Source organism: Lycium ferocissimum, chromosome 8, assembly GCF_029784015.1.
Source record: "Lycium ferocissimum isolate CSIRO_LF1 chromosome 8, AGI_CSIRO_Lferr_CH_V1, whole genome shotgun sequence".
NCBI lineage: Eukaryota > Viridiplantae > Streptophyta > Magnoliopsida > Solanales > Solanaceae > Lycium > Lycium ferocissimum.
In genome coordinates, this window is record NC_081349.1 from 26,751,690 (window position 1) to 26,760,553 (window position 8,864).

An 8,864-nucleotide genomic window follows, 5' to 3' on the forward strand; every position below is an offset into this window, starting at 1 on the left:
TAAACCGTTGTAAGACTCAGAGACATTTGTCGTCATAGCCCCCAAAACGCCGTGCAATAGGCATGCCGCTCACATCACCCCAAGAATTGAATCTTGCTTTGAACCGCATTCGCGAAGAAAATAATAGGATACGTTTGCGATGGTTGCGTTTGGAGGGACAATAGATTGGGGTTATATGTTACCTCGATCAGAACCTCGGACTCAAATGTACGATGATGATTTTCCATAAGCATTTTCTCGTTGTTATGTCGGCTAGTTAAGTGTTGTATTTGTATCTTTTTCATTTTTCAATGTTATTTCAATTTGAATTTCAACTAAATAAATCCGACTTCATTAAAAATATAAACGATATCTTATTAATGTAAATATTCTAATCTTCGTGGAGTCTCGGGAATGACGCTAATGCTATCGTATTCATCTTCATCTTCATCTTCCGTCCATCTGCGTCCATCTTCATTATCGAGTGAGCGATTTCCCCCTCCCATCCGAGAGCGTCGTAGTTCAAGCCCCGCGGTTCACGGTGTCGTAGTCCAACTCCCCTCTCCTTTATGTTTTTTTTAAAACCATCCGCTGAAAAAGGTTTTTTTAGACATTAATGAAGTTAGTTAGTTTGAGATTTAGATAATCGAATACGATGAATATAAACGAAATGCAAAAAAAAAAATAAAAAAAATTCATTTCGTTTTTGTATAACCGAAATAAAAAAAAAATTATTTTGTTTATACAAAAAACGAAATTAAAAAAAATAAAAAATTTGTCCTATTTCGTTGGACTACCAACGAAATAGGACAAAAATTTTATTTTTTTTTATTTCGTTTTTTGTATGAACCAAATAAAAAAAAAAATTAATGCTATTTTGTTAGTAGTATCACGAAATACAAAAAAAAAAAAAAATTATATTTTCCTATTTCGTTTTTGTATAAACGAAATAAAAAAAAATTATTTCGTTTACACAAAAAACGAAATAAAAAAAAAAAAATTTGTCCTATTTCGTTGGACTACCAACGAAATAGGATAAAAAATATATAATTTTTTTTTTTATCTATTTCGTTGGTAGTCCAACGAAATAGGACAAAAATTTTATTTTTTTTAATTTCGTTTTTTGTATGAACCAAATAAATAAAAAAAAATTTAATGCTATTTCGTTAGTAGTATCACGAAATACAAAAAAAAAATATTATATTTTCCTATTTCGTTTTTGTATAAACGAAATAAAAAAAAAAATTATTTCGTTTATACCAAAAACGAAATAAAACAAAAAAAAAATTAATGCTATTTCGTTAGTAGAATCACGAAATACAAAAAAAAAAAAAAAAAATTGGTTGAAATTATTCCGGCCATGAACAGTAAATGCTGGGTATTTCGTTGGATAACCAACGAAATACCCATTGTGGTATTAAAAAAAAAAGAGCAGCCCATTTTTATAAATTTTCACGTAAAAATAACCCATTTTCATCCGGACTCTAAATAGTTATAATTAGGATTTAAAAATAGCTTATTCATGTAAAATTTCATTCGACTATTCGACCGTAAAAACCCACAAAAAGTGACATAAGTATTTTTTTTTTTGGGCAATGACCCTTACCTGTTTATTAATCACCAACAAAGTTGTACATGAGGGAGGTAGACATTAAGCCTTAATATTTGAACTAGATTGGGGGTGAACACGTTCATCCCTTTAATTATATTCGTGATGAAGAGCAATGTTGTTAGCTATATATGGATCTATACACCTATTTACTATGCTAGGTCTGGAATATTTAAATGAGGTGGACTTCTCCTTTACAATAAAAGCTTCCAAATATATAGTATGTGCTTCATTCTCAGGCTAGTACCCCAAACACGAGGGTAAAAATATGCACCAACTATGACTATGAAAATATACACTATTTTCACTAATTTCTGTAAGGTACGGATACACTTTCACTCTCAATTCATCACTTAATAATAATGAATTAATGTACGTATATAGTTCGGGGTAAATGTGAGTCCTTTTTTCTAACTTAACTCAGCCTTGTGATTTTTGAGAGGCCGCAACTTAAATGATCCCAAAAGTGGGATTTGAGTCCAAAATAACCCACAAAAAAAAAGTTACAAAAATGCCTTTTGCGCACACATTTTATGCGCAATATGTTAACGATAATCTAACGGTTAAGTCGTTATGCGCACAAAATTTGTGCGCAATAGGGGTTTAATAAAACGGCCCACAGCCTTCCCCACCCGATCGGTCCTCCCTTCCATTTTTGCCATTAACAATCATTTTCTGAGGTCCCACGTTTCGAAAGTGTCATTTTCGTGTTATTTTTTAACCCGAAAGTCAATATCCGGTATATTGATCGAGATCAAGTTTTGAAGTTTGGATTTCGGAATAAAGCGCCGTAGAACTCGATTTCAAAAACTCAAAGACAACCTTTAATCTAGGTATTTTACTATGAATTTTGCAACTACATTGTTAAATATATTATTATCCTAATGTTTAATAGTCCGTGGGTTTCGGAAAACAAAAATTACGCACTATTTATGTAAGCAATAGGGATGTCCAGCCCCTTTTTTGATTTTTTTTAATTTGTTAATTGTTTGTTATTTGTTAATGGTTTGATTATAGGAAAATATACTAATCTCCTAATAATATCTTTATTTGTTAATTATCTAATTGTTAATTTATTTATTTGTAAAATTGTTTAATCCATGTTAATTATTAATGTGCTAATTAGTTATCTAATTGTATGTGTTAATCTAATTTTATTTGCTAATTACTTATCTAATTTTATGAGTTAATGTGCTTATTAATTAGAAATAGTTAATCCTTAGTGTAGTATTGAACATCCTTAGTTTAGGATTAAACATCATCAGTTTAGGATTAAAATATCAATAATATAATATTAGTTAGTTAATTGTAGTTAGTATAATAATTAATTAACAATTATTAATTAGAAATAGTTAATCCTTAGTTTAGGATTGAACATCCTTAGTTTAGGATTAAAAATATTATTAATATAATATTAGTTAGTTAATTGTATGTAGTTAGTATAATAATTAATTAATAATTATTAATTACAAATAGTTAATCCTTAGTTTAGGATTGAACATCCTTAGTTTAGGATTAAAAATATCATTAATATAATATTAGTTAGTTAATTGTAGTTAGTATAATAATTAATTTGCAAATTTAGATAGTTAATATAATTTCCCGTTAAAGGATTAGTTAGTTAGTATATTTTTTTGATAAAGGATTACATAATTAATATTGCATGTTAATGATTAATTAAAATTATTAATATAGATACGACACCTCCATGGATCCCAACCTTTATCCGGACCCTTCGATCCATCAGTACTTTATCTGCAGGCTACTTATAGGTCCCATCTATTATGGGATGAGTTGATAGATTCCAGTACGTTGTTCCGTCCCCGTAGGGTGGAACATCGTGGGGTATTTTAGGGGATCGGCCCCCAAATCCTGGTGTCTTAGATGTACTTTATCGGGGCGGTATCTACGATTATGTCATTGTTGGTTGGGTACAGCATGATAAGGCTCTTGTGTCGGCCATGGTTGAGCGATGGCGACAGGAGACCCACGCGTTTCATCTCCGCCTTTGGTGAGGTCACTATCACGCTTCAGGATGTGGAGGTCATCTATAGGCTATAGGCAGATGGACGGCCATTATAAATTGAGGAGCCTCAGCAGCCACTGTTGTATCGGGAGGAGCTGACTAGGCTCACTAATTACGTGCCTGGGGAGGGTGAGATATGGGGACAGACTCAGATGTCGATGGTTGCCCTCTGTACTTACTTATGCCTCTTAGATATCGAGCATCCTATTACAGACGGCACACCTCATGTGGATTTTAATTGTCGTGTCCGTCTATACTTACTCATCATATTCGAGGGCATCTTGTTCCCGAACACATCAGGTTCTCATGTGAACTTAAGGTATTTGCTATTTCTGGATGATCTGTGCTAGTTGGGATGTTATAGCTGGGGCGCTGTGTTCTGGCTTACCTGTATCGAACATTATGTCGTGCTTCTATGGGCGTCCATAGGGATTTCTGTGGATTTCACGCGCTCCTCCAGGTAATATATTTAAGTGTCTGTAATTTTATTCTAAATATATCTTTTTGAAATGATGACTAATAAAATATTTTTTTTAATGACCCTTTCAGATGGGTGTGGTCTAGAATGAGGCCTTTTCATCCTATAGTTGCGCAGCCTCAGCCTAACTTCATTCTTTGAGGGCATGCCCTACGCGTGGAGATGGACGGGAGGCGTAATCCGAAATGTAGATACACACCACACACTTCTTCCGTTCAGGGATCAGCTAAATCGTATGACGGCGGACATAGTAAGTTTTTTTGATTTTACATTATTATCTTATTTTTTTTACTATTAGTTGTCTTTTATTGTTTACTAATTCATTTTTTTTACAGTTTTTTATATAGAGGTCATATGATCAGATTTTGAATCAGTTGCCGGCATTTTGTAGGATTGGAGGATGCGGTGTCCGTTGATACACATGGATATCGTTGAGGATCACGCGCCCTACCGCGTCTTACGACAGTTCGGGCATATATAGGATATACCTGAGCCGGTCCTTTGGGAGCACGACCACTATACGTGAGACGAGCGTGCGGCCGTCACTCCTGCATACCTGGCCTTTATGCAGGTGCAAATCCAGCGTTAGGATCATAGGATGGGGATGCTAGCGGTGGTCGGACATACGACTCTGTTCCTAGAGTACATGGAGTGGTACCAGCAGATCACACGCAGCTTGATTGACAACCCCAAGATGCGTCATCCAGATGGTTAAGGATATGCAGCACTCGCAGGACAGTATGAGGCGTTGGTAAGTTTACCGCACTTAAACTTAATTAATCGTCTTAAATATTACATTACAAATTTATTCAATTATTAATATTTGCAAACAAAAGCAGCTACGGATCGTATAGATGATACGCTAGTTGGCCATGGACAATATGGATTCCCTCGAGACAGCGGGAATTGCAGCCCGAATTGTTGAGCTAGCCGATAGTGGTATGCGACAATCACAGGAGCTCGGACATATCTATGGGCGTGTTCCAGAGATCCCATATCAGGCAGCGGGTGGTCGTGCTCGTGCTCGTGAAAGCGGTGGTGATAGAGGTGGTGGTGGCCGATGGGGTAGGGGTGGAGGGGTTGGTGGCTAAGAGGGTAGAGCGAGACGAGAGGTTGGTGGCCGAGCAGGGGGTGGGAAGGGTGCCGGTGACGAAGGGCTGGGGTGGAGGAGGGTCTAATAGATGGTGACGACTATGGATTCGTTCCCGCTCCAACCCAGCAGCATCCATCGACTTCAGAGCTCCCGTCGACTTCAGAGCGCCCGTCGACTTCTTACCGACCGTCGCCACCTCTATATACGCCGGCTGAGCTATATTCATATCACATAGACTGGGGATCAGTAGAGGCATCAGTGTCTGCCCAGCCGCCAGTTCGTCATCCACAGGGTGAGCGGCCAGTTCGTGATCTACAGGGTGGCAAGGAGCTGGAGTACGACTACACATTCACGGACTTCGACATGTTTGAGAGTCAAGATGAAAGTGTTTAAAATAATTATTTTAACAAATTAAAATACTTATACTAATTATTTTAACAAATTAAAATACTTATACTAATTATTATATAATTTTCCATTTCTGAGGATCCAGCTCCGGCACCATCTATAGCTCAGGTTCTGGGGCTCGCTCAGGAGCCCGCTCGGGAGACCACTGAGGAGCCATCTCAGGAGCCCGCTCAGGAGCCCGCTTTGGAGACCGTCGACGCACAGGTTTGATTTTTTTACCAAAAGATTATGTATTAATTAAATCTAAATTAAAATTAATACTAATTGTTTATATGTTATTTTAGGTTCATCCTTCTGCGCCTGTAGACCTTTCTCCTGATGAGATGGACTCGTCTCCTGATGCTGATGAGATTCCGACCGTACATAGCGCACGTAGACCACAGAAGAAGCATATTATGGTCAAGGGCGCAAGGAAGGGAAGGAAGGATAATCATGACATAGAGCATCCTATTATTAAGAGGAAGAAGGGGGATGGAGATGATGGTGAGTGTGGTGGGGATCGCATTAGGCCTAGGATTAATCTAAAGGCTCCTACATGTGTCTAAGGTTACTCTAAAGGCTCCCACATGTGAGACCTAAGGTTACTCTAAAGGCTCCCACATGTGGGACCCATTAAAAATTGTGTATATGTAAAAAAATTGTACATTTTATGTTCATATTATATTTTTTGGGTATTATTTTCTTAATGATAATTAGTTATCTTAGTCTTTATTATCGTTTATTAATAACTCGTGCGACGTCCTAAATTAATTATGAAAAAAATCTCGACATATTTGAAATAAAGTAATGCCTTGACTAAATAATAAAACGCTTAAATCAAAACCTTATAAAATAAAACAGTAGAAATTAAAAGATAATATGTTTCCAAACAAAACTTACTTCAAGGCACTTTATAACCCCTACTACGATGATCCAAATGTTTAGGTATACTTGATGTATTGAGCCTACATTATTGTTCTCAGAAAAAGATATCAGGTTCTATATAGAGGGAAAAGTGATTATATTCTACAAATCATTAGCTTTTACTTTATATACTTTTTTGTTCATGTTTTATTCCGTTATTTTGGTAATGGTTCAATAGAAGCACACCGTGCATGAATTAATTATGGGAAGGAGAAACTTATTATCGTGCTATTGTAGTTGGTCTAATGATTTCGATCAATTTAAAAATTAAAAGTATCTAAAATTTGTCATTATGAAAATTTATTTCAAGTGTAGCTCACGTGAAAATAACTAGCCTTCAATTTTAGTTCTTCTTCGGCGGCTATTTCTTACAAAATACTTGGACCACATTTTTTCTCGTGCTTCTTAAGGGATCTAATCTGAAGGTACTTTTTAAATAGTAAAAAATTGAGGGATAAATTTAAATTCTTTTACTCAAAGACTTTAAATAAGTATGGAGAGTCCATCCATTTTATACTAGAACTCTGTTAATGATAAGAGAAAATTATATAACACAGGCCTTTTTTTCAATCTGAAAAGATATTAACGAAATAAAAAACTTATAGAAGATAAATTTGATCGATTTCAAACAACATAAGGATATGTGTGTATCTTTTCCCTTAAAAATATTCGAACTGAATAGAACAAGACACCACTAGAAATAGAGGTTTCAGCGGAAAATTTGTCTTTATAAAACATGATTTTACCACCTCATTCTTACCGCATTAGTTCACTAGGAAAATACATAGTGGGAAACAGGTTCTCATTGAAATGCCGGAAAACTTCTTATTTTTTCCGTGTAAAATCACTACTATTTAGGTTTTTTCCACCAACATTTAATGGGATAGTCAATGAACATTTCTCAGTGAAAAAATGGTGACTTTTTTTGTAGCGAGAGTGGTTGAAAATAAGTTTCTAACCACAAGGAGTACTGTTGTAAAAACTCATAAGGTAAAAGCATAAGGAGTACTGCTGTAAAAATCCATAACATATAACTCTCAAGTCTTTTCTTGCTCTCTAGCCTAATCCCTTACTTTTTCTATTATTTTGCTATATTGATAAATTTTATTATGTAATCAATTGTAAGTTCCCCAATAGTTATAATTAAGACTTAAAATTAACTTACTGATCATGTAAAAATTTCATTCTAATATACACATCGTAAAAATCCACTAAAAGAGATATACAAGTATTCCTTAAAAGAGAGATTGCTTCATTCTCAGGCTCGTACCCCAAATATGAGGATAAAAATATGCACCAACTATGATTATGAAAATATACACTAATTTCTATAAGGTATATACTTTTACTTTCAGTTCATCACTTATAATAATTATCAATTAGTGTACATAGTTCGGGTTAAATGTGAGCACTTTTTTCTAACTTAACTTAGCCCATAAAGCAAGATTGTCAAATAATAACGCTTATATTGTGCTATGAACAGCGAACTATCATACTAAACTATCATGAAAGGTCACTTAAGTAGCTTTTTTTTTTAATTATATAGAGTGAAAAGTGATCATATTTAACAAATCATTAGCTTTTACTTTGTATACTTTTTGTTCATGTTTTATTCTGTTATTTTGGTAATGGTTCAGTAGAAGCACATCGTGCATGAATTAATTATGGGAAGGAGAAACTTTTTATCGTGCTATTATTTTTGGTCTAATGATTTCTATCAATTTAAAAATTAAAAGTATCTAAAATTTGTCATTATGAAAATTTATTTCAACTGTAGCTCACGTGAAAATAACTAGCCTGCAATTTTAGTTCTTCTTCAGCGGCTATTTCTTACAAAATATTTGGACCACATTTTTTCTCGTGCTTCTTAAGGGATAATCTGAAGGAACTTTTTAAATCGTAGCAAAAAATTGAGGGATAAATTTAAATTCTTTTACTCAAAGACTTTAAATAAGTATGAAGAGTCCATCCATTTTATACTAGAACTCTGTTAATGATAAGAGAAAATTATATTACACGGCCCTTTTTTTCAATCTGAAAAGATATTAACGAAATAAAAAACTTATAGAAGAAAAAGTTGATCGATTTCAAATAACATAAGGATATGTGTGTATCTTTTCCTTTAAAGATATTTGAACTGAATAGAACAAGACACCACTAGAAATAGAGGTTTTAGCGGGAAATTTATCTTTATAAAACATGATTTTATCACCTCATTCTCACCGAATCAGTTCATTGGAAAAATACATGGTGAGAAACAGGTTCTCATTGAAACGCTAGGAAACTTTTTATTTTTTCCGTGTGAAATTACACATATTTTGGTTTTTTCCACCGATATTCAATGGGGATAGTCAGTGAACATTTTTCA